At 41.7% G+C, this 25,295-nt stretch overlaps 1 pseudogene across 1 annotated transcript in view; it reads left to right on the plus strand.

Annotated features, from left to right (window-relative positions):
* Window positions 1-527: 527 nt before the first annotated feature.
* LOC308241227 (rho GTPase-activating protein 20-like) overlaps window positions 528-25,295 on the plus strand; it is a 45,722-nt pseudogene continuing 20,954 nt past the window's right edge. The window contains exon 1 of the transcript in view: window positions 528-1,134. The product of the transcript in view is annotated as a rho GTPase-activating protein 20-like (transcript). The remainder of the gene's footprint in view (window positions 1,135-25,295) is intronic.

Consider the following 25,295-nt stretch of genomic DNA (forward strand, 5'->3'; position numbering starts at 1 on the left):
CCCTGGCTGGTCCAGTCCTCTGCCGCTTATTGATGATCCAGCCAAGTAAAATGAATGAGTGAGACACTGCTAGTGTATAGAACTGTTGCAGCTGAGAGATCAGGAACATCTGCCAGCAAAGCAGGAGACTCTAAGGAAACAGACTAGGAGATCATCCTGCCTGACAGATGTGTCTATCCCAAGGAGGCCTGGCACCAATAAGGGGAAGATGCTGAGCCAGTCTGCTATGCCACAGGAGGAACACCCTCTAGATCCACACCCTGCCCCCCACTTCATCAGGACCAGCAGCACAGCCTTCTCCTCGGTCATGCTGGGTACTCTTCCCCTTCTCCCAAATCTCCCTAGGGTACTGTGTACTCAGTAAACATTGCCTTTGAATCCAATCAGTCTCCGAGCAACCCAGCAGACTCAGTCTTCTCCATTCACCTCAGCATAGGCAGGCAACATTGCTTTTCAGCCTGAGGAGTGGGGCCAAGATTGAGACACTGTCTTTCCCTAGTCCCTGAAGGTAGTCATCAGGGCTGGTGATGTCCCAGCCCATGATGAAAAAGATAAAAGCACTAGCAGAAAGGAGGAGGAGTGCTCCGACTCTTAACAGAGAGAAAGCCCTACAAAAATGGCCCAATACCAAGAAGAGGCCTCATGCTAGTGTGCACACGTGCATTTCTATCATCCTCCATGTGTTCCAATAGAATTCAAAGGAGACTGGCTGAGGTCGGGGTGGCATCTCTTCTTGTACAATGACCTATATGTTGTGGCCAAAATAAAATATAACAACTTCAAGATGAAAAATAAAATTAAGTGACATGTGGACAGCAAGCTGTGTGGGTAAAGTGGGAGAAAGCAGTATTGATGCCATGAGATCATTTGTCCTGGGCTGGCCCACAGGGAACTTTGTGGCCACTTTCAGTTCATAGAACAGAAGGACAAATGGCTCTCTCTCCTTCAGAGATACATCAATATAAAGAAGGAGAAGGACTATACAAAGAGCATTCCCCTCAAAATGTTCACCAAAGATATTGGAAATTGTACCTATTCTAAAACGATAACAATAAGGAATTGAGATACAGCAAATGACGTTATCAGCATGTCACTACTAGTGCTAAGGATACCTGGCTCTGAGAGAGATGACCAGTAATGGGTCACTTCTGGCAAAGAAGGGGCACTATATCCACTCATTGGGCATGAATATCTCTATGGAATTAAAATGAGCCATCTTAGAGACAGTGCACTCCCAACACAAGGACCAGAGGACTCCACCAGGCCTTCCAACCTCTGAGAGCCCTTCCTCATGGAACAGCTGCCCTGAGAGGTACAGGGCCAGTTCACCCTGCAGGCCAGCTGCCTAGTGCGGCCACGCAGCTGAATGATTCAGATCAGAAGACATTTAAAAGGAGATCTATCATAAATTGGGCCTTTGGGTAGGGTTCTGGCACTCATCTGGAAAACTTTCCCATGTCACCAACCTCTTCTATGCCAGAACAGCTCTTTCTGTGCCTGTGCCAAGTATCTGTGAGGATGACAATCGTCCCAAACTTGTCTCACATATGCTTTTTTTGTTTCTTAATCTAAAAGGCCCCTCACAAAAGGCCTCTTCAGACAATCATCCAATGTGAAATCTCCTAGAGAGTTGAAAGAGAAACTGAATTCCAGAGTTGAGGTACACCTGGACTAAGAGTATGTTTTTGTGTTAGCATCTGTTTTAAAGGTTTTTCTACAAAATATTCCTGGAAGTATTTTTTTCATGAGATTCCATCATCACTAGGTCTATGTAATGGATCAACGAAATGATGCAGAGAAAATAAGTACAATTCAAAGGTTGTTAGACCAGCTTCCAAGAGCCAATGTTGTTATCTAAGGTAACCTTTCGGAGTGCTACACAACATTGAACAACACTGCTCACCCAATCAGATGACTGCATTTAATTTAGTGGAGTGTATAGCTCCAAGCATTCTTTGGCCTCTTACTTCCTCCAGCCCAGAACTGAAAAACAATTTATAAAAAAGGTTACTCTGCTTATTCAATTTCTGATTGAAATTGTGGTCAAATTGGGAGCAGAAATCACTTCCCTCTTTGGAGAGGTTTCAGTGAGATGTGATACTAGAGAGAATGCCTCCAATATCTCTTGCTTACAAATGACTGATTTCCCTTTCTGACAGCTTGGAAAATGGGCTGAATGTGGATGTTGATGTTCCATGCAGTGACTTGGTAAAGAACCTTGGCCGGGGGAGCAGAATCATGGACTCTGTCTTAACCATTAGTGATGATGACCTTGAACAGCCGAGGTAGATGGTCTTTTAACTTTGACTTAGAAAGCTCTTAACATGAAGACATTCAAGTGGAACGGCCTCTTATGTCCAAGAAGTGACAGTTACAGTACTGCACAGAGAGGCCACACTGCAGGAACATGCGGATGCACCATCAGGCATGACCTCACCCAGCTGTCTGACCACAGCTGCAGCAAAAAGCCCAAGGCGACACCTGCATAGCTTGAAACCTAGCATCAACCACCTAAATTCAATGCTTTGCTGTCTCATGCAGTTTTACCAGAAAAAGCTTTGCAAGTCTAGTCATGATATAATGCTTTCAAAAAAGATGAGGAACATCTCAGGCAGAATTAACCCCTACAGGAATAGGGTAAGATATATTTTTAAGCAGAATTTAGTTACAGGCCCTGATATCAAGAAATATGGCACTAATAAAAATGCTAAGAAGTAAAGTTTATTTGGTAATAAAGGAAGTCGTGTGAATATTCTCCCTAAATGGAAGCCAGAGGCCATTTGTGTGGCATCTTGCAGTCACATGTCCTCACATTGAAAGGAGTTTTAGGGATAAAATAGGCAGGTTTAGGGAATTTTTTTCTTTTGTTTTTATTTATTTATTTATTTATTTATTTATTGTCTAAAGTTTTACATATGTCTCCTTTTTCCCTTTTTGAACTCTACCCCCACCCTTGTCTCCAGACATTCCCACCCTGGGCAAGTCCCCACCGCCCCAGTGTCTGTATCCATTGGTTATGCTAATATGCATGCATACAAGTCCTTTGGTTGCTCTCTAACCCCCCGTCCCCTGCCATTTGTTTTTGGATCTATTCTTGTTCATCAAATAATGTTGATCATTATATCATGCATATGAGTGAGATCATGTAATATTTATCTTTCTCCAAATGGCTTATTTCGCTTAGCATAATGCTCTCAAGTTCCATCCATGCTGTTACAAATGGTAAAAGTTTCTTCTTTTTTATAGCAGTGTAGTATTCCATTGTGTAGATGTACCACAGTTTTCTAATCCACTCATCTGCTGATGGGCACTTAGGTTGTTTCCAAATCTTACCTATTGTAAATTGTGCTGCTATGAATATAGGGGTGCATATATATTTTCTGATGGGTGTTTCTGGTTTCTTGGGATATAGTCCTAGAAGTGGGATTACTGGGTCAAATGGGAGTTCCATTTTTAACTTTTTGAGGAAACTCCATACTGTCTTCCACAGTGGCTGCACCAGTCTGCATTCCCACCAGCAATGCACAAGGGATCCTTTTTCTCCACCTCCTTGCCAGCACTTGTCGTTTGTTGATTTGTTGATGGTAGCCATTCTGACTGGTGTGAGATGGTATCTCATTGTCATTTTGATTTGTATCTCTCAGATGATTAGTGACTTTGAACATGTTTTCATATGTCTCTCAGCAATCTGTATGTCCTCTTTCTAAAAGTGTCTATTTAGGTCCTGTGCCCCTTTTTTTTTTATTGGATCATTTATCTTTCTTTTGTTAAGTTGTATGAGTTCCCTAAAATTTTGGAGATTAAACCCTTATCTGAAATATCATTGACAAATATGTTCTCCCATGCAGTGGGATTTCTTGTTGTTTTGTTGATGGTTTCTTTTGCTGTGCAAGAGCTTTTTATTTTGATGTAGTCCCATTTGTTTATTTTCTCCTTAGTCTCCATTGCCCTAGGAGCTATGTCTGTAGAGATATTGCTACAATATATGTCTGATATTTTGCTGCCTATGGAGTCTTGTAGGATTTTTATGGTTCCCCATCTTACATTTACTAATAAGTTCTTTAGTCATTTTGAGTTTGTTTTTGTGTATGGTATAAGTTGGTGATCTAGTTTCTTTTTTTTTTTTTTTGCATGTATCTAACCAAATTTCTTAATACCATTTATTGAAGAGACTGTCTTCAATAAACTGTCTTCAATATGCTCCTGCCTCCTTTGTCAAATATTAATTGAGCATAATGACTTGGGTCCATTTCTGGGTTCTCTGTTCTGTTCCATTGGTCTATATGTCTGTTCTTGTGCCAGTACCAGGGAGTTTTGAGAACAGTGGCTTTGTAATATAGCTTGATATATGGTATTGTGATCCCTCCAACTTTGATCTTCTTTCTCAGGATTGCTGTGGCTATTTTAGGTCTTTTTTTATTCCAGATGAATTTTTGGAGAGTTTGTTCTAGATCTTTGAAGTATGCCATTAGTATTTTAATGGATATTGCATTGAATCTGTAGATTACTATGGGTAGTATGGACATTTTAATGATGTTGATTCTACCAATCCATGAACATGGTATATTCTTCCATTTGTTTATGTCTTCCTCTACCTCTTTTTCCAATGTCCTGTAGTTTTCTGAGTACAGGTCTTTTATGTCCTTAGTTAAGTTTATTCCTAGGTATCTTAATTTTTTTGGTGCAATGGTAAATGGGATTTTTTTTTTTCCATTTCTCTTTCTGTGAGTTCATTATTGGTGTATAAAAAGGCCATAGATTTCTGGGTGTTAATTTTGTATCCTGCTACATTGCCGAATTCATTTATTAGGTCTAGTAGTTTTTTGATGGAGTCTTTGGGGTTTTCTATGTATAATATCATGTCATCTGTGAAGAAGGACAGTTTTACTTCTTTTCCCATTTGGATACCTTTTATTTCTTCTTCTTGACTGATCACTGTAACTAGCACTTCCAGTACTATATCGAACAGGAGTGGTGAGAGTGGGCATCCCTGTCCTGTTCCTGTTCTCAGGGGAAATGGTTTTAGTTTTTGCCCATTGAGTATGATGTTGATTGTAGGTTTGTCATATATGGCTTTTATTATGTTGAGGTATGATCCCTCTATTCCCATTTTGCTGGGAGTTTTTATCAAGAAAGGATGTTGGATTTTGTCAGATGATTTTTCTGCATTGATTGATATGATTATGTGATTTCTGTCTCTCAATTTGTTTATGTGATGTATCACATTTATTGATTTGTGGATATTGTACCATCCTTGCATCCCTGGAATAAACCCCACTTGGTCATGGTATATTATCTTTCTAATGTAATGCTGAATCCGATTTGCTAAAATTTTGTTGAGGATTTTAGCATCTATATTCATCAAGGATATTGATCTGTAGTTCTCTTTTTTGTGGTGTCTTTATCTGGTTTTGGAATTAGGGTAATGCTGGCTTCATGGAAAGAACTTGGTAGTGTGCCTTTATCTTGAATTTTTTTGAATAGTCTGAGGAGGATAGGTTTTAGTTCTTTGAATGCTTGGTAGAACTCCCCTGTAAAGCTGTCTGGACCAGGGCTTTTGTTTGCTGGAAGATTTTTGATCACTGCTTCAATTTCTTCGGTAGTTCTCTACAGATTCAATGCAATCCCTAGATATCGACCCAAGCCATTATGCTCAATTAATATTTGACAAAGGAGGCACAACATACAATGGAGACAAGACAGTCTCTTCAATAAATGTGCTGGGAAAATTGGTCAGATACATGCAAGAAAATGAAAATAGATCACCAAGATACACCATACACAAAAACAAACTCAAAATGGTTAAAGGACTTAAATGTAAGATGGGAAACCATAAAAATCTTGGAAGACTCCATAGGCAGCAAATAGCAGACATTTGTCGTAGCAACATACTTAACGATACAGCTCCTAGGGCAATGGAAACTAAGGAGAAAATAAACAAATGGGACTACATCAAAATAAAAAGCTTCTGCACAGCAAAAGATACCATTAAGAAAACAACAAGAAATCCCACTGCATGGGAGAACATATTTGCCAATGCTATTATAATGTTGTTCCTTCTCTCTGTGTAAAATCAATTAGAAAAATAGTTTTTTAAATGGGCCAGAAAGTTTGTTCTTGATGTGATGTAGATTTGACCAGGCCCAGTCAAACCTCACCACAGGTATCTAGAGCAGGCAAATAACTTCTTAGAGTGATAGTTATCTCTCCTTTCCTCCTCCAACTCAGCCTCCCAGCAAGCCACACTGTGGCAAAAAGTTTCCCCCAAAGTAGTTTATTCACTTCTCAATCTAGGCCTTTACCCTGCATTAACCTGCTAAAGAGTCAGATGTGCCCACCAGCTAACATAGAGTGCCCATGTCAGAGCTGCCAGACACCGTTGTAGGTGGATAAACTATGCCACCTTGAACCACTGGTCTGGGCATAGCCATGAAAGTTCCATCACTGCATCTAGCCACTAAGAACAACCTGTAGAAGCCACCACCAGAGGCTTAACTTATCTGCTACTAGAAATTAAAGTCATCCTGGGGACTTAAGAGACAAATTAGCCCATGACAATCATTCTTACACTTTTATATCCATAGAACATGGAACTCTGATATGGTTACAGGAAGAAAAAATCTGTCATCATATCTATGTTAGCTGCTTTTCTCATTTTTAAAAGTATGTGTATGTGGTATGTTTAGGGGTGGGGGTTGAGGGAGTGTTAATATTTGTCCTATCTAGTTTACAGGAGTTTTTGGAAGTACTAAACCTGAGAAATAATTGGCAGCATCCTACAACTCTTGGATGATGAAAATATTTTAAATCTCCTATTCCTTGTTCACCCAAACACACCAGGTCATGAATTTTATGCGGTCTAGTAAAACAGTCACATTGCTTTTCCTGTCTCTAAAATAATCAAGTGGGCACTGTAGAAGCAAGGCCTGGAAAGACTTTAATGATAGAATTATTGGCCATGTTAGGAAAGGCACCAGGTCTTAGACCCTGTGGGGTCTCACCGAACCTGGGTTTAGCCACTTTGCACTTGAATTCTGGCTAAGAAAGAATTCAGAGCCAGAACTCAAACAATGAAAAAACATTTATTGAGAAAAATCACAAAAGTAGAAGAAGTAATTTGTAGAGGCAATGGGCTTATTTAACAAGGTATAGAGGCAAAGGAAGGGCCTTTGGAGCTTAGAAGTGAGGAAGGTAAAGGTGACTTCCCTGGGTGGAAGGGGTGGTGAGGCGAAGGGAGGGTGCTCTAGAGAGGGAGAGCCAGCTGGGTCTCCATCCTAAGGGTTTTAAGGGTGGAGATTGTGTGGTCCCAGGGGAAGATGTCAATAGAATATTCAGCAGCTTTCCCAGGTATATTCTTTTAAGGTCAGCCCTTCCATTGATTGACTGGTCTCAGCCAGAACAAGGGGTCATTATCCAATTCAACTGGTTTTGCATTCAGCTATGGGGTGTCACTGGTTTGGTTTTGCTGCTTTTCTGGGTCTGGTGCTGAAATACAGCTGAGGCCTAGATGTTATCTCTAGGGAAGAAAGAGCAGGGATGTCTAACCTCCATGACCAGCAATATGCAAGGGGAAGAATCGTCACCCAGGAGAATGATGTCCCACTCTAGAATTGTCCTTTACCAGGCATCTGGGGCTTTCCTTCCTGGTGACCTTCTATACCTGGACCATCCTTGCTCTCCTCCTGTCTAACTAACTGCCTACCCAGGACTGTGATATTAAGTTGATCCCAGGAATTTTTTCCCTAGTATTTCTTAGAAGCCTTTTACTAGCTTTTCTCCACTTCCTTTAGAAATTTGTCCTTAGGCAAGGAGTTTCCTAAGGTTAAGCCTCCACCAACCCTACAAGTTCCAGGAGCTCTATGGGACTACAATCAGGCAGGAAGGGTCCTTGTATAGATAATAGAGCTGGGATTTGCAACCCTGTTTAAAAATGTAGGTTCAAGGAGGGTGCGGGGTTCTCTGGCCTTATTTCTGCCCCAGTGACTCCAAGGATCCAGTGCTACTTCCTCTTCTCCCTGTGGTTGACTGAACAGCATACCAGGGCTGTACCTAATTTGCAAGAAAACCTCTTTTAGTTCTGCCTATGCTCCCACTGTACTCTGGCACCCAGCTCTCTTCTCCTCTTACATACTCTTGTGGAGAAGGTGGGTTCTTTATCTCCTGGCCTCACCCCTGCAGGTGGCATAAGAGTCTGGTCTACAGTTCCCAGAATCCCCTGGTGTCTGCCCACCTCAGGGGAGCACAGCAGGACAGTAGCTCTCCTTCACCAAAGCTTCCCTGTCCCCTGCCAGTCCTGTTGGTTAGCTCTGGGAATCCCCAGGGAAAAGGAGCCCATCACAGTGATAGCAGCACTGCCCAGGTTCAAGGCACTGAACATGGCCTTACACCTGGGCCTGCCCAGCACGGGCCCCTACTGGCTTGTGGTGTAGGGCCATTTTGGAGAACTATGCACTTGGTACCAGTTGGGAGGACCAGACCCATCTACAGGCACCCTGACATTGCCAATGTGGAGCAGATTGAATTAGCATTACTGAAGAGGTACAAAATCTAGCTATTTTGTTTCCTAAATGTTTAAGAAGCTATTTCTCTGCAGTGTTTTTAAGAAATGTATTTTCTGCTGCGAGAACCTCATTGCTAGAAATTAAACAGGCAGAAATTATGTACAAAGACATAATTGCATTTGTATCTTTTATGATTAAGGTAAATACAATGATAATGGTAACAATAATATCTGTGAGCACCAGCAAACCTCAATGCAGTGACTCAGTAGTCATATCTCTAATGCTAACAGGCAGGATCCTGAAGGGTCTTCAGTGTCTGTGTGTTGCCGTTCGAATAGAGTACATTTGTTATATTCCTCTTAGTCAGACTCAGTTCTGTCACCAAGAAAGAAGGCAGAAAATAAAGTTATTCTCTGATATTCTTTTCTAACAGTTATTTTTATTATTTTAAATACTCACTGAGGATATATTTTTATGAAGAGCAAGAGAGGAAGGGAGAGTGAGAGAAAGTGAGAAAGAAACATTAATCAGTTGCCTCCCCTACTCACACCAACTGGGGCTCAAACCTGCATCTTAGGTCTGTGCCTTACCGGAACTCTATCCTGCAACCTTTTGTTGTACTGGACAAAGCTCCAATGAACTGAGTCATCTGGCCAGAGCTTTTCTAACAGTTTTAAACATTTGCTTTTGATAGTCATCAGGGAAGTGCAATTCAAAATTATACTAGGATGCACTATACACCCACCAGAATAGCTAAAATTAAAATGTATGTTTATACTTTGGAAATGTTCCATGACAATGTATTCCTCACAGGTTAATAATTGTGCTTTATTTCCCCTCCTCTTTCTCTAAGGGCATCTATACAACTGCTGTAGTAGTTCTTTCCCTTCACTCTCCTTCTTCTGTAATTCTCATTGTTGTTTGAGTTAGTGATTTCTGGATAACTTAATTGCAAGCATTTCCTATAGATGGGAAGGGTAGCAATCCAGGATAGCTATCCAGACTAAGTGATTTTGATTTTTACTAAGGCATTATTTCTCTTTTGTAGTCATGAAATCTACTGGCTTCCTCCAATTTAGTTTGTCTTTATGATCCCATATGAAGCATTGCCTTTTTAGCATTTACGTACCTAACTAGAGGCTCAGTGCACGAAATTCCTGCGGGGGGGGGGGTGGGGGGGTGTCCCTCAGCCCAGCCTGCACCATCTCCAATCTGGGACATCACTCTCACAATTCAGGACTGGTGGCTCCTGACCACTCGCTTGCCTGCCTGCCTGATTGCCCCTAACTGCTTCTGCCTGGCAGCCTGATTGCTCCCTAACTGCTCCCCTACTGGCCTGATTGATGCCTAACTGCTCCCCTGCTGGCCTGATTGATATCTAACTGCCCTCCCCTGCCAGCCTGGTTGCCCCAATTGCCCTCCCCTGCTGGCCATCTTGTGGTGGCCATCTTGTGGCAGCAATCTTGTGACGACGTCATACGAGGGCATTGCGCGTGACATCACCTAGGTTTTTATTATATAGGATGGTTTCAGGAGGGCCTTCTGCCAGCCCAGTCCTATTTCTGAACCCTCTTTAGCAGACGGAAGGTATGGTTTTTGCCCTAAAGTGGTATTGCTCCATTTAGGAAGTAAACATTTTCGTGTGTGTGCTCTATGTATCTATTAGTACCGGATTATCTTTCCTTCACACTCTTTTTTTGTGTGCCCTGGATGATACGTGTTTTTGGCATCTGAAATCAGCAGTTTTAGCTCAGGAAGCCATGGAAGTGCTGCAGGTGGCTCGGAGAAGAACAGGATGTGCAGAAGAGGCCTAGAAGTGCTGGATATCAGACATCAACAGGTAAAATGATGGGGATCCCTTATCAGTAAGAACTGCTGTGATCAAAGAGGACAGGGACAAATAGAAAGTTGCAGAATAGGTTTAGAATCTATTCTGGTGAGAAGTCACACAGCAGTGGTAGATTTAAAAAAAAAAAAACACTTCTAAAAGAGAGAGAAGTTACAAAGTGAAAATTAGGAGTGGATCCCTTGGTGAAGGTGGTTTCCTCAGAAGAGGTGGTGAAGATACCATAGAAGGTTGAAATTGATGATACAAGCCTTTGAGAACCAAGTTAAGATCTAAAATTTAGGTGAGGTTTCATACCAGAAGTGGCATTTATTCTGGTAATAGAAGAGGGACCTCTTGCGGTGAGAAACTGGGAAACCTGCCCTTTCCTTCTGTTCCAAAAGGTTCTCCCTCTGGAGCAATTGAGATCTTGCTCTGTGGCATATGTGGTCAGTTTGCCTCAAATATACTCATAAAAACATAAGCCCTGGCCAGGTAGCTCAGCTGGTTAGAGCATCTTCCTGATACACCAAGGTTGCCAGGTTTGATCCCTGGTTAGAACACATACAAGAATCAACCAATGAATGCCTAAATAAGAGGAATAACAAATTGACGTTTCTCTCTCCCTCCCTTTCTCTCTCTCTAAAATCAATAAATAAATTAAAAAATAAAATAAAAATTCTCCTGCGTGAGAAAAATCCAACTCATTAAGTATGATTTGCAGAGTAATGGTACAACTACAAAGCCAAAGAATGCTACTCTAGGAAAATAAAAGGGAAAAGAAAAAAAAAAAGGAACTAAAAATAGATACAAAACTTCCCTGTAAACTAAGAACACCAGCTAGAAAAATATTGCTCCAAAGCAGAGGAAAACTGCAATACAACATTCCAACATGAATAAAGGGATGTAAAATGATGATGTCATTGCAGCCAGGAAGGAAGACAATAAGAAAATAAATACAAGAACTCAGGGAAGACATGGCCAGCAAAGGAACATTGATAGTCTATAGAATGATATGAAATAGTAACTGGTAAAATTCAGGAAATAGAAGGAACAGAAAATTATTTTGTAATAAAAAATAAATTGTAAATAAATTCATTTTGTAAATAAAGACTAGAGTTACAAGGAGCAAAAAAAGGAAATAGATGCTAAAGAAGGAAGAATAGGACATATTGCTTGCACACAGGAAAATTAAAGAGTGAAAGAGGAGTGAGCAAAAAGATTTTAAAATTGAGAGAGACCATAAAAGATAAAACAGATAGGCAAAAATGATCCAAAATACGAATAATTGGAATTCTTTAATTGAAGGAAAACTAAAAGAATGGAGTAAAGCAAACATTAAAAAATGTTCTGAAAGAAGACTTTAATGTTATATTAAAAGGTACTTAAAATATGAGAAAACTGTTTCAGAATTATCAACACCAAGATATATCCTAATACATATCTTACAAATAACAGAGGTATCCTACTAACATTAATAGCAAACTTGGGGCATCTGGGCAAATATATTGTGTCATTCTTAAAGAAGAGAAAGCCCAGTTGACACGACTACAGTTAATGCTAACAGAAATGGAACAACGCATGTCAGATACATCAGTTTGAGCTATATATTTAAAATTTATATAAGCTGTCCTTCAATTATCAAAACTACAGGTAAAAATTTCTACAAATTCAAGGACTCAGAAATCTATGCATATCAAGCCTAACTGAATCATTTCCCATAAAACAAAATTCACTCAACCAAAAGAACACTATGTTTAACAGCAGACCTGGGACTTTATCAAGGCTTAATCTAAAGCTTACAAAATAAAATATAAATTTGAGCATTTTATTTATATTCATTTTCACAATTGAGGTTATTTTAAAAATCATAGTCATAGTTTCACTAATGACTGCCTTTATAATTAGACCTTTATATAATAATTAGAACTCTCTTTCTTCAGATAGTACCTATTGATTCTTACTGAATTAGCTTGGAACTTTTTCCTCTTCTTTCTCCACACAACTTAAGTCAACAATAACATCATTTATTATTGGCTGAACTATGTCCTCCCAAAATTCATGAGGTAGGTATATTCCTAGTTTTATGGGGAGGGGAGGGGCGGGAAGCCATACCTTTCTCCAAAGTGGTTATGCAACTTTACATTCTCATCCACAGTGTGTGGGAGCTTTTGTTGTTTTACCACCTTGTGAATATATGGTGCTGACAGTTATTTTAATCTCAGTCATTCTCCCAATGTGTAGTGGGTGGAATCTCATGTCGTTTGTGTTTTTGTTTCCCAATGACTAATGGTGTTAAATAAGTTTCATGTATGTTCCCATGTTTACCTCATGATTGAAGCTATTCTTTAGTATGAAGTTGTCCATGCCTTCAAAATCCTGTTGGGAGAGACAACCAAGATGGCGGCATAGGTAAACACCTGAACTTGCTGCCGAGCACAACCATATCAAAACTACAACTAAAAGACAAAACGAGCTAGAAGGAAAGAGAAAAGCTCATTGAGTCCGGTAGGGGGTGTGGAAGTGAAGTGCAGAGGTACAGAGGTGCGCTCAAAAGGGGCTGGCAACAGAGTACCTGTTGTCTTTTTCAATCGGGAGGGAGACACAAGGTCCTGACTGCTCTGAACTCCAGTTCCAGGTGAGACTCTGGGGACCCAGACTCATATGGGGAGAAACTGGACTGTCTGGCATTGGGCTGGAATGCAAGGGCGCCTTTCTCTCAGAGGTACTTGCAGCGATCATTGTTCCAGCATGGTGATGCGGGACACAGAGACCCTGGGGACTCTTCGGGGCAGGGATGACAGGCAGCCATTGCTGTTTGCTCCACCCTGGTGATTCCCTGAGACCTCACCCCACCCAATTTACAACCCCACCCAAGCTGTGTGCAGAGGCTTTTGCATATGAATGGCCTGGCCTTTTGCAACCTAAACATAACAAACTGCAGCTGGGTCAGAGAGCCCCAGAGCCGCCAAAAGAAGGCCCAAGGCTCCATAGCAGCTTGCATTGCTTCACAGCTGGGCCTCATCTGGGTACCTCCAAACCCCAAACAAAGAAGAGGAATCTGCAGAACTCTCTGTAGCTCCTGCTGGGTGGCTTCAGGCAGTGGCTGAATTTGCACCGCCTTGGAGATCCAAGAGCCAGTGTACCCAGTGGTCAGAGTGAGACCATCAAGATTACAACTTTTCACATCCATAAGTGACACACTCAGGGGGAAGACTCAGTGAGTGCCAAAGCCCCACTGAAGAAAGTCCTGCCCCATATGGGTATCTCCAGCCCAGCAGTTCTCCCACTGTAGACACAACTGGTCCTCACAGCCAGTTGGCCTGGAGGTCAGTTCCTCCCAGAGATACCAACAGCAATCAAGGCTTAACTACAACAAGACTGTGCACACAGCCCACAAAGGGGTGCACCAAGAGTGTCCCCCTCAGGTAATTAGGGAGGCTGAGCCACTGGGCCCTATAGGATACCTACAGTGTTTCCCCGAAAATAAAACATCCTCCGAAAATAAGACCTACTTACAGTTTTCCTTCTGAGTGAAATATAAGGCATCCCCCGAAAATAAGGCCCCCAGGCTCTGTCTCAGAATGAAAATTAATTTACCATAAACTGGTCGCTAGGGCCGCCCCGACTGGCGTCTAGCAACCAGTGACATTACGCGGAGTCCTGAGGTCACTGTTGTGTGGAGGCGGAGCGGAGGTCGGAGTGAGCGGTGAGCGCGGGGCAGGAGAGAGGAGGAGACTTTCGCAGATGCGTGTAAAAGAACAGGAGGATTAGAGCGGACGGGACGCGGCGAAGGTGGTGAGTGCTGGTCTGTCTCTGGTGACACTACCTGATGCTCGCGGCCACCTTCATGATGACTGAAGGTTCTCAGTCAGTGGCAGACCCTGCTCCAGCCCAGATCCAGGCCCCAGCAAGCCCAGTGACAGTCCCCAGGCAAGCCCCAGGGGCTAAATGTCTGATAAAGGGGTAGGGGGGATGTCTGGTGAAGGTGTTCAGTGGCACAGGGGTGGGGGGAGGGGGATCATTTAAAATGACACAGGAGGGAGGAAACCAAGATGGCGGCATAGGTAAGCACCTAAACTGCTGCCTCGCACAACAATTTCAAAACTACAACTAAAAGACAGAACGGACACCATCCAGAACCACAGGAAAGCTGGCTGAGTGGAAATTCTACAACTAGAAGGAAAGAGAAAAGCTCACAGAGAATTGGAGGTACGGCAAAGGGTCTTTGTGCGCGCAGAGAGGAAGGGCTGCTGAGAGCCTGGCTGACTTTCTCTGGCGGAAGGGGGAAAGAAGCCCCCGACCGCACTGAACCCCAGTTCTGACTGCACTGAACCCCAGTTCCGGGCGAGCCCCTGGGGACCCACGCTCTTACGGGGGGAGTCTGGACTCTCGGGCAGAGACTCGGGAGCCAGGGAAGGCGGAGGACTAAAAGCGCGCGCGTGCCAGTGCGCACAAAGGCTGCGGAGGTTGCCACAGGCTTTCCCTAGTGGAAGGGAGTCGGAGGTTCCTGACTGCACTGGGCCCCAGTTCTGACTGCACTGAGCCCCAGTTCCGGGCGAGCCCCTGGGGACCCACGCTCTTGTGGGGGGAGTCTGGACTCTTGGTCGGAGACTCAGGAGCCAGGGAAGGTGGAGGTCTGAAGGCATGCACGTGCGTGCAAGGGTAAGGCTGACAGGAAGCCAAGACTGAGACTTCACCCCATCCAAGCTGAGCACAGAGGCTATTGCAATTTGGCAAGTCTAATCCTATAAGGCTGTCTCCAGCACCGAACTTCTCCCAGCATAGACACAGCTGATCCTTACAGCCAACTGGCCTGGAGGTCAATTCTTCCCAGTGATACCAACAACAATAAAGACTTAATTACAACAAGGCTGTACACACACTCCACAAAGGGATGCACCAAGAGTGTCCACCTCAGGTTAACTGGAGAGGCAGACCCACTGGGCCATACTGGAAACCTAGCACACAAATCTACCTAACCAACTCAGGGAAGCAGTGAAAATGCGGCGTCAAAGAATTAGATCACAAACGAAAGAAATGGAGGAAAACAAACGACTGGATATAGAATTCAAAACCATGGTTATAAGGCTTTTTAAGAATATCCTAGAAAAGGCCGATAAATATAACGAGACCCTCGAAGATATGAAAAAGGACCAACTAGAAATTAAACATACACTGACTGAAATAAAAAATATTATACAGAGACCCAAAAACAGACAAGAGGAACACAAAAATCAAGTCAAAGAATTGAAATACAAAGAAGCAAAAAACACTCAACCGAAAAAGCAAAAAGCAAAAAAAAAAAAAAAATCCAAAAAGTTGAAGATAGTGTAAGAAGACTCTGGGACAACTTCAAGCGTACCAACATCAGAATTATGGGGGTGCCAGAAGAAGAGAGAGAGCAAGATACTGAAAACCTATTTGAAGAAATAATCACCAAAAACTTCCCCCACCTGGTGAAAGAAATAGACTTACAAGTCCAGGAAGCACACAGAATCCCAAACAAAAGGAATCCAAAGAGGACCACACCAAGACACATCATAATTAAAATGCCAAGAGCAAAAGACAAAGAGAGAATATTAAAAGCAGCAAGAGAAAAACAGTTAATTACCTACAAGGGAGCACCCATACGACTGTCAGCTGATTTCTCAAAAGAAACTATGCAGGCCAGACGGGAGTGGCAAGAAATTTTCAATTTGATGAATAGCAAGAACCTACAACCAAGATTACTCTACCCAGCAAAGCTATCATTCAGAATTGAAGGGCAGATAAAGAGCTTCACAGATAAGAAAAAGCTAAAGGAGTTCATCACCACCAAACCAGTATTATATGAAATGCTGAAAGGTATTCTTAAAGAAGAGGAAGAAGAAAAAAGTAAAGAGAAAAATTATGAACAACAAATACATATCTATCAACAAGTGAACCTAAAAATCAAGTGAATTAAAAACCTGAGGAACAGAATAATCTGGTGAATATAATAGAATCAGGGGCATAGAAAGGAGTGGACTGATAATTCTCAGGGGGAAAGGGGTATGGGGGGGTTCATGAAGTGACTGGACAAAAATCATACACCTATGGATGAGGACAGTGGGGGGGAGGTAAGGGCAGAAGGTGGGGTGGGAACCGGGTGGAGGGGAGCTATGGGGGGAAAAAGGAGAAATAATTGTAATAATCTGAATAAAGATTTATTTAAAAAAAATTTTAAAAATTAAAAAAAATTAAAAAAAAAAGACATTATGAGCAATGAAGATAAACTCAGTACAGGTCTGCCCAAACAGAGGACTAATTTGTTAAGAAAACTGTGGGTGAGAACCTTGGAGTTTTTAGTTCTACTTCATTGAACTTTTTGGGGTTACTGTGAATGAGCTTGGAATAAAACAATTTTGTGTCATAAAAAAAAAAAATAAAATAAATAAAATAAAAAAATAAAATAAAATGACACAGGAGGATCAGAGGAGGCAATCAAAATGACACAGGAGGATCAGAGGGGACAATCAAAATGACACAGGAGGATCAAAAGGGGTTACTAAAATGGTAATCCCCCCTCTGATTCTCCTGTGCCATTTTGATTCCCCCCTCTGATCCCCCCTGTGTCATTTTGAGTGATCCCCCTCCCCCCACCTTGATACCCCAATTCCTTTTTTTTTACCCCTAGAAATGAGCGCAAAAAGAAAAAGCTACTCCATGGAGTACAAGAAAGGAATCGTGGGAGACTCTTGGGGCCAAAATCTTACTGCTTTCTGCAAAGAGAAGATGTTGAGTATCCGATTGGTCCAAAAATGGCGAGCAGAGTATGGTAACCTCATTGAACAAGTGGACAAGGGAAATGCTAAAAAGCGCAAGTGTGGATCAGGTCGGCAACCATTATTTTCCGAGCTGGAAGACCTGATCTGTGTATGGGTTGTTGACAGGAGAGCAAGGCTTTGGTTGTGAATAGGGCTCAGATTCAAGAATTTGCCCTTGCAATGGCACCACAGTTTGACATAGCCCCCAAAGACTTTAAAGCGTCACAACACTGGCTGGATAATTTCCTTCAGTGAAGTGAACTGTCTTTAAGAAGATCTACAACATTGTTTAGGTTGGAAGATACTCAAGTTATTAAGCGAACACTTGCATTCAAGTCCTTTATTGATGATGCTGACTTCTCTAAATACAATTTTTCCAACATGATTGCTATGGATGAAACTGCAGTGTTTATGGGCCAATCATCTCAAACAACAATTGAACAGCGGAGTGCCTCCTTAGCGTACATTCCCTCCACTGCTTACAAAAGTGCACATGTTTCCTGTATTTTGGCAATTCGTCTGGATGGCACTAAAATCCCACCTTTAATCATTTCTAAGGGCAAGAAGGAAAAGATTGAATGTGTTTTGGGCGTTTTTATTCTTGAAACTGAAAAAGCCTGGGCCACACAAGCAGTTATAAGGAACTGGGTCGATTTAATGCTGCCGCTTGTTATGCGAGGGAGCCAAAGAGGTCTGCTAGTCTGGGATGCAGCCAGCATTCACCACACTAAAGACATGAAGACATTTCTTCACGAAAGAAAAATAAATCAGATAATGATTCCCGCAGGAATGACGGCCTATCTCCAGACTCTTGCTATTGCAATAAACAAGCCATTCAAAGACAATTTGCGCATGGAAATTAATGACTACATTGAAAATAGAATGGAGAGAAATCAGCGTGGAAACTTTGTGAAACCTAAACTGCAAGAAGTTGTGACTTGGGTGAAGAATTCATGGGAGAAAATCACTGACAGTTGCATTGCAAATGCACTGCGAGCAGGCTACCTTGACAAGAAGTACTCATTTAAAGACAGTGCTATTGCTAAACATGAGAGATTTGGTCCACTGATTCTGAAAGAAATGGAGTCACAAGAAATTCACCAGGAAATTCAGGAATTGGATTGTTATGATGATGTTCCAGAAGATGATGACATGATTGTCATTGAATAAATGAGTAAATTCTTGATACTGTAGGATTCACAGTTTGTCTGGTTTGTGTTGACAACTACCGTACTACCGTACCGTATACAGGTAATAAATTTCCTTTATTTTCACTTAACAATAAATGTGTACTGTATTCTTCTTCATGGAAAAATAAGACATCCCCTGAAAATAAGACCTAGCGCATCTTTGGGAGCAAAAATTAATATAAGACTCTGTCTTATTTTCGGGGAAACACAGTAGCACACAAAGCCACTCTGTCAAGCCAGGGAAGCAACCAAAATGCAGAGACAAAGAAACAGGTCACAAATGAAAGAAATGGAGTAAAGCAAACTATTGGATATAGAGTTCAAAACTACAGTGATAAGGTTACTCAAGAATCTTCTAGAAACCGCCGATAAATTTAATGAGACCCTCGAAGATATGAAAAAGGACCAATTACAAATTAAGCATACACTGACTAAAATAAAGAATAATATACAGAGATCCAATAGCAGACTAGAGCAGTGGTCGGCAAACTCATTAGTCAACAGAGCCAAATATCAACAGTACAATGATTGAAATTTGTTTTGAGAGCCAAATTTTTTAAACTTAAACTTCTTCTAATGCCAATTCTTCAAAATAGACTCGCCCAGGCCATGGTATTTTTTGGAAGAGCCACACTTAAGGGGCCAAAAAGCCGCATGTGGCTTGCGAGCTGCAGTTTGCCGACCGTGGGACTAGAGGATCCCAAGAACCAAGTCAAAGATTTGAAATACGAAGAAGCAAAAAACACCCATCTGGAAAAGCAAAAAGAAATATGAATCCAAAAATATGAAGATAGTGTAAGGAGTCTCTGGGACAACTTCAAGCATACCAACACCTGAATTATAGGGGTACCAGAAGAAGAGAGAGAGCAAGATATTGAAAACCTATTTGAAGAAATAATGACAGAAAACTTCCCCTACCTGGTGAAAGAAATAGACTTACAAGTCCAGGAAGCACAGAGAACCCAAAACAAAAAGAATCCAAAGAGGACCATACCAAGATACATCATAATTAAAATGCCAAGGGTAAAAGACAAAGAGAGAATCTTAAAAGCAGCAAGAGAAAAAAGGTTAGTTACCTACAAGGGAGTACCCATACAACTGTCAGCTGATTTCTCAACAGAAACTATGCAGGCCAGAAGGGAGTGGCAAAAAATATTAAAGGTGATGAATAGCAAGAACCTACAAGCAAATTACTCTACCCAGCAAAGCTGTCATTTAGAATTGAAGGTCAGATAAAGAGCTTCACAGACAAGAAAAAGCTAAAGGAGTTCATCACCACCAAACCAGTATTATATGAAATGCTGAAGGGTATTCTTTAAGAAGAGAAAGAAGAAGAAAAAGGTAAAGATAAAAAAAATATGATCAACAAAGTGACAACAAATACATATCTATCAACAAGTGAAACTAAAAATCAAATGAATAAAAAATCTGATGAACAGAATAAACTGGTGAATATAATAGAATCAGGGGCATAGATAGGGGGTGTGGAGGGTGCGAGAAGAGACTGGACAAAAATTGTACACCTGTGGATGAGGACAGTGGGGTATAAGAGCAGGGGGTTGGGTGGGAACCAGGTGGAGGGGAGTTATGGAGGGGGAAAGAGGGACAACTGTAATAATCTGAACAATAAAGATTTATTTTTTAAAAATCCTGTTGGGATTATAATCAAAATTACTTTAGTCCTACACATTCATTTGAGAGGTGTCACCATTTTCATATTTAGTCTTAACTTTCCATTATTCAAAGATTTTATCTCTTTTAGGAAGCACTTTTATTTTCTTTCATTTAGCTTCTAAGCTAATTTTGTTAGAATTATTCATATATATTTTATGTATTTGTAAATATAATAAACAAGTTATATTTAAAATGTTTTTTGTTTATGTAAAAGATCCATTGGTATATATTTATCCTGTATCCAGCAACAAAATTTAAACTTTCTTCTAAGTTATAATAGCTTTTTAGTTCTAGTTATAATCATATCACATTAATAAACCTTTTTCAAATAGATACATCTTCTATTCCTTTAACTTTTCTATTGTATTGTCTAGAATAGTTGTTCTGAAGCATGGTGATTTTGCCTCTCAACAGACATTTGGCAAGTCTGGAAACAGTTTAGATTGTTGCAACAGGAAGAGGTACTATCTAGTAGACACCAGGCATGCTGCTAGACATCTTACAGTGCATGGACAACTCCCCATGACAGTCATTTGGCTCAAAACTGTCACTTGTGCTGAGTTTCAGAAACTCTGCTTAACAACTGTCAGCAAAACATGAAGTAGTGTTGAAGATAAAGCAATCTTGTCTTACTCTTGTTTTAATGTCTATCATTGTCACTAATATGTATAAAATTAAATATAAACTCATAATAATCATAAAAGGGAATTTATTCATGAATGCATTTTGAACTAATAATTCTCAAGTTGTAACAAACTCATCATAGCAGTGACTTTTAAGAAGGGTGAGCTGTAGCCCTAACCAGTTTGGCTCAGTGGATAGGGTGTTGGCCTGGGTTCGATTATGGTCAAGGGCATGTACCTTGCTTGTGGGCTCGATACCCAGTAGAGGGCGTGCAGGAGGCAGCTGATCGATGTTTTTCTCTCTCATAGATGTGTCTAATTTTCAATCCCTCTCCCTTCCTCTCTGTAAAAATCAATAAAATGTATTTAAAAAGAAAAAGAAGGGTGAGTTGTAGAAAAGGTGTAGAAATAAAGAAGTTCACTATGTTTTAACTATAGCCTGGGCATGCCCTTCCCCAATAGAGTGACTGTTCCAGACCAGGCCAGTTCATCTCAGATAGGCTCCATTGGACCTGCATGTAGAAGCCCAGGCCCATGTATATTACAATTAAAATAATGATTGTTCACAGTGAAGGTCTTCTTGTGAGCTTAATATTTGCATGTTCAAATAGGTCTATTCTACCCTAACTCTTAATTTTCCCCATTGTTTAGGTTGCTGAAGGAGGAATGCACAAGGCTAAAAGTGGTAAACAATTATAAACTTACTAGAGGCCTGGTAACAAAATTCATGCACAGGGGATGGGGGGGGGGGCCCTCAGCCTGGCCTGCACCCTCTCGAAATCCAGGACCCCTCAGGGATGTCTGACTGCTGGTTTAGGCCCAATCCCACATGGATCCCTAATCGGGCCTAAACCGGCAGTCAGAAATCCCTCTCACATTCTAGGACTGCTTGCTCCTAACCACTCACCTGCCTACCTGCCTGCCTGATCACCCCTAACCATTCTGCCTGCCTGCCTCATTGCCCCTAACCCCTCTATCTGCCTGCCTGATTGCCCCCAACCACTCACCTGCCTGCCTGCCTCATCACCCCTAACCACTCTGCCTGCCTGCCTCATCACCCCTAACCACTCTGCCTGCCTGATTGCCCCTAACTACTTGCCTGTCTGCCTGATTGCCCCTAACCACTCTGCCTGCCTGCCTGATTGCCCCTAACCGCCTCTGCCTCGGCCCCCGCCTCCACATCCTCATCCAGAATGACGTCTGGAAGATAGTTCGGCTGTCTGGTCTAATTAGCACATTATGCTTTTATTATTATAAATTAGGTCACATGGAGACCAGATGGGCTGAGCCCCAAAAAGCTTCCAGCACTTCCAGATTGGGAGTCAGAAATTTTAAAGGACTCTAGGTGGGATTTTTTTGGCAGGGAACTCTCTGGGTGGGTCCAGATCCTAGAAAATCTGGTCTGGACGGGAAAGATAATGGTCTTAGCAAGTGGAATGTGGTCTTAGCAAGTGGAATGTGATCTGAGAGAAAGGGAATGTCAGTTGTGAAGTGGTCTAAAGGTCAGTTCCCAGGGGAGGGGGTGTTGATTCAATTATTTGATGAGACCTAACATTCCAGCTTTTTCGTATTATGAAATGGGAATGGAGGTTATATCTTCTGTAGTTACTTCCTGCTGAGGGGGCCATTGAGATCATAGGCGGGTATACTTTGATTGTAGTCAGCTGGAACACTGTACAGATTCCTCATGCTTGGAGTGAGGGGTTGCAGCAGTATGATTATCCTGAGAGACTGGTTGGTGAAGGTTCAACAGCAATACTGAAGGAAAGATGAAAAATGGTGTAGAATACATGGGCCAAAAATGTGGATGAGGAATAGAAATGCTAATGGTCGTATAAAGGGAAATAGCCTGGTATACCAATTTATATTCTTTAGCCAGTAGTCCCATGAATTTGATTGGCATTCTCTAATCTTTGCTGTCCTTTCTGTTATTTTTGGGTGGCATCCCTGACTAGGCCAGTCTGATTGATATAAAAATAACATTCTTCCTCCAGAAAGAAGTCTAGACCATTTTCTCCACAGTTAGAATGTCCAGTCCTCTCGATTATGGGGGAGGTGGGGCAGCCACTAGTGAGTCTAGTTGATCCTGAATTTGAACTAAACTTTGGGAAATGTCATCTAGGCTTTCTTGTAGGTCCTGAGATAGGATTTCAAAGTATGATAGAGCAGTGGTTAATCCACCTATGCCAGTCCCAACACATGCTGAGATACCAGGCTTATGAGGAGAGGGATTATCTGGACTGCCCTTTTTTGTTGGATATGATGGGTTACAGGGACAGGTAAAGACTGTTATTGGGGGCTACCTTACATTGGGTGAGAGATTGAAGAGAGTACACAATCCTGTCCAGTTGGTTGGGAGGCAGATGTATGTGTTTTCCCCACAGAGGAAGAAAAATCCTTGATCACGGAGACAAGCTGAAAGGTATAGAGAGATGAGGTGGACTAAATGATGACAATCCTTTTCCCGGTTCCATGCTCCAAACTGAGAGGGTAGTTGTCATGGAGCTACTTATAAGAGGTGACAGATGAGAGGTTGAGATTCTATTGCAGTGAAAGTGGATGGGAATGTTAGAATAGAATGTTATCCAAGGGAAAAGCAAAAGGGAAGGGAAGGAGCAGTTGAAGCCTTGGGCCTGGAAGGTTGGATAAGAAGTAAAATGGACCAGCCATAGGAAATAACCATGGGCTTCCAGCAAACCTGGTAGTCAACCTGATGGGACCAATGCCTGAAGATATCTACTATGGTTAAGAGATATTTGGTTCTTTAATAGGAGGCATGTGAGTGAAGTCAATTTGCCAGTCTAGTCCAGGGATTTGATCTCTTGCTTGATGAGTGGGGAAAGAAGGAGGTCAAACCTGAGGGAGATACTGAGTAACAAGTAGAACAGGTTTTGATATCTTGCTGTATGGAGGCTAGGCTAGGATATGTGATGAGGGGTTGTAGGAGTTATAAAAGAGGTCTGTATCCTATATGTAGGGAATTGTGAATAGCCAATAAGTTATTGTGGGCCTGTCCCTGGGGAAGAATATATTTTGCCTGAAATTTTAACCAGGGATCTTCCTGAGTAGTCCCAAGAGCTAATAGGGACTGAAGTTCCTCTGGAGTGTACTAGTATATGGGTGTTACATGAGATATAGCTAAGAGTTGGGGACACAGAGGGTTCCTCTAAGCCCCTGCCTTGGCCTCCTGGGCTGCTTTGTTATTTCCCTGTGTGGACAGAAAAAGGGCCACATGCTAACCTGACTAACTCAGGGAAGGCCTGTGTGGCAGCCTTGCAAACTCAAGAGACCTAGAGTAACCACAAAGGATGGTCTGTAATTAAAAACCTTTAATTAAAAAGCAGTTTATAGTGGGTAGTCATGTCCTAGGCCAGTATCTTCCTTAACAAATGATGCTGTACATACTGTGTTTTTGCATCTAAGATAACATACCTGTGAAATGTCAGGGTAACTTGTAACTTCCATTTTTCCAGACCCCTCAGGGAACAACCAAATGTTCCTGGGCACCAGGGCAGAGACCATAAATTCCTTCATTGTTATTTTTATCATGTTAATTGTTGACTGTTAACTATGCTGTACTCAGCTAAGTAAAAGAAATATGTGTCCATCATTTTACTTTTTATCCAATCCCAGAGGTCCCCCTCCCATTGCTTTTTCCCTAATCTATCACCAATGGAGTTCATGTAACCCACTTACCATGGTACATCTCCCCCTCTGATCATAATGTATAAAATAAGGTGCAAAACTGCAATTCTCCAGATCATTATCCAAAAACATTGAGATTCTGCTTTCTTGCAATTGTTGACATTTTGCTCAAACTCACAAAATTTCTTTACAGATTTGAATGTTTTTTCCCGTTAACACCTGTATTACAGAATCATTACCAACTTGGTGTCCTTTGCAGTGAATTATTTTTAAGAAGGCTAGAAAAGGGGAGAGAAGTTCCTAAATACCATGCTGGAAGACCTGTTGAGGCTTTCAATGATAGTGTCCAGGACTGTGAATTTATGGTGGAAAAATAGAAAGTCTAGGCTCCAATCTAAGGACTTAGGCAATAGGAGAGTGCCTAGGTGGGGCTGCTTTAGAATACTAGGAGAAAATATTTAGATGTTTATGATTTAACCCAGCAATGTTCCAAAGCTCTTTAGTTTTCAAAGTTTTTGGAAAATTATGTATAGGCCTATGAGGCTTGAGAAAAGACTGGAACAGGAAGGAGCAGTCCCTGCCATCCGTTCTAGGAATGCAGTTTCCCAGCCTCCAGCTGCTTGGATTTAAAACAGCCAAATTTTCCCTTAGAGATAAGATGCTAAGGAATGAGTTCCCTTCTAATAGTAGCAGGACTGTTAAGAAAGGGTTTGCAGTTTCTCAGTAAAGGAAGTTGTTCTTTGGGAATGGGGCGAGTGAGAAGGCGCTGAGGTTAGAGCAGTTATTAGAACATTAAAGGAGGTGAGAATGCTGGCCTAGGTGAGGAGTACCTTCACTGTGTCATAGAGCTTTGTGAGAAGACTGAAGTTAGGAACCCAGAGGCAAAAGTACACAGCAAGCCCAAGAAAAGAGGGTATTTCTTGTCTAGAGGAGGGGACAGCTATGGAAGTAATAATGTGTTTATGGTCTAAGATAATGGCTCGACTTTGTGGGGTGAGAGTAAAACCAAGGCAGGTGACTGTGGTTCAGGACAACTGCGCTTTATGAGG

The sequence above is a fragment of the Plecotus auritus genome, assembly GCF_963455305.1.
Source record: "Plecotus auritus genome assembly, chromosome: 2".
Taxonomy (NCBI): Eukaryota; Metazoa; Chordata; class Mammalia; order Chiroptera; family Vespertilionidae; genus Plecotus; species Plecotus auritus.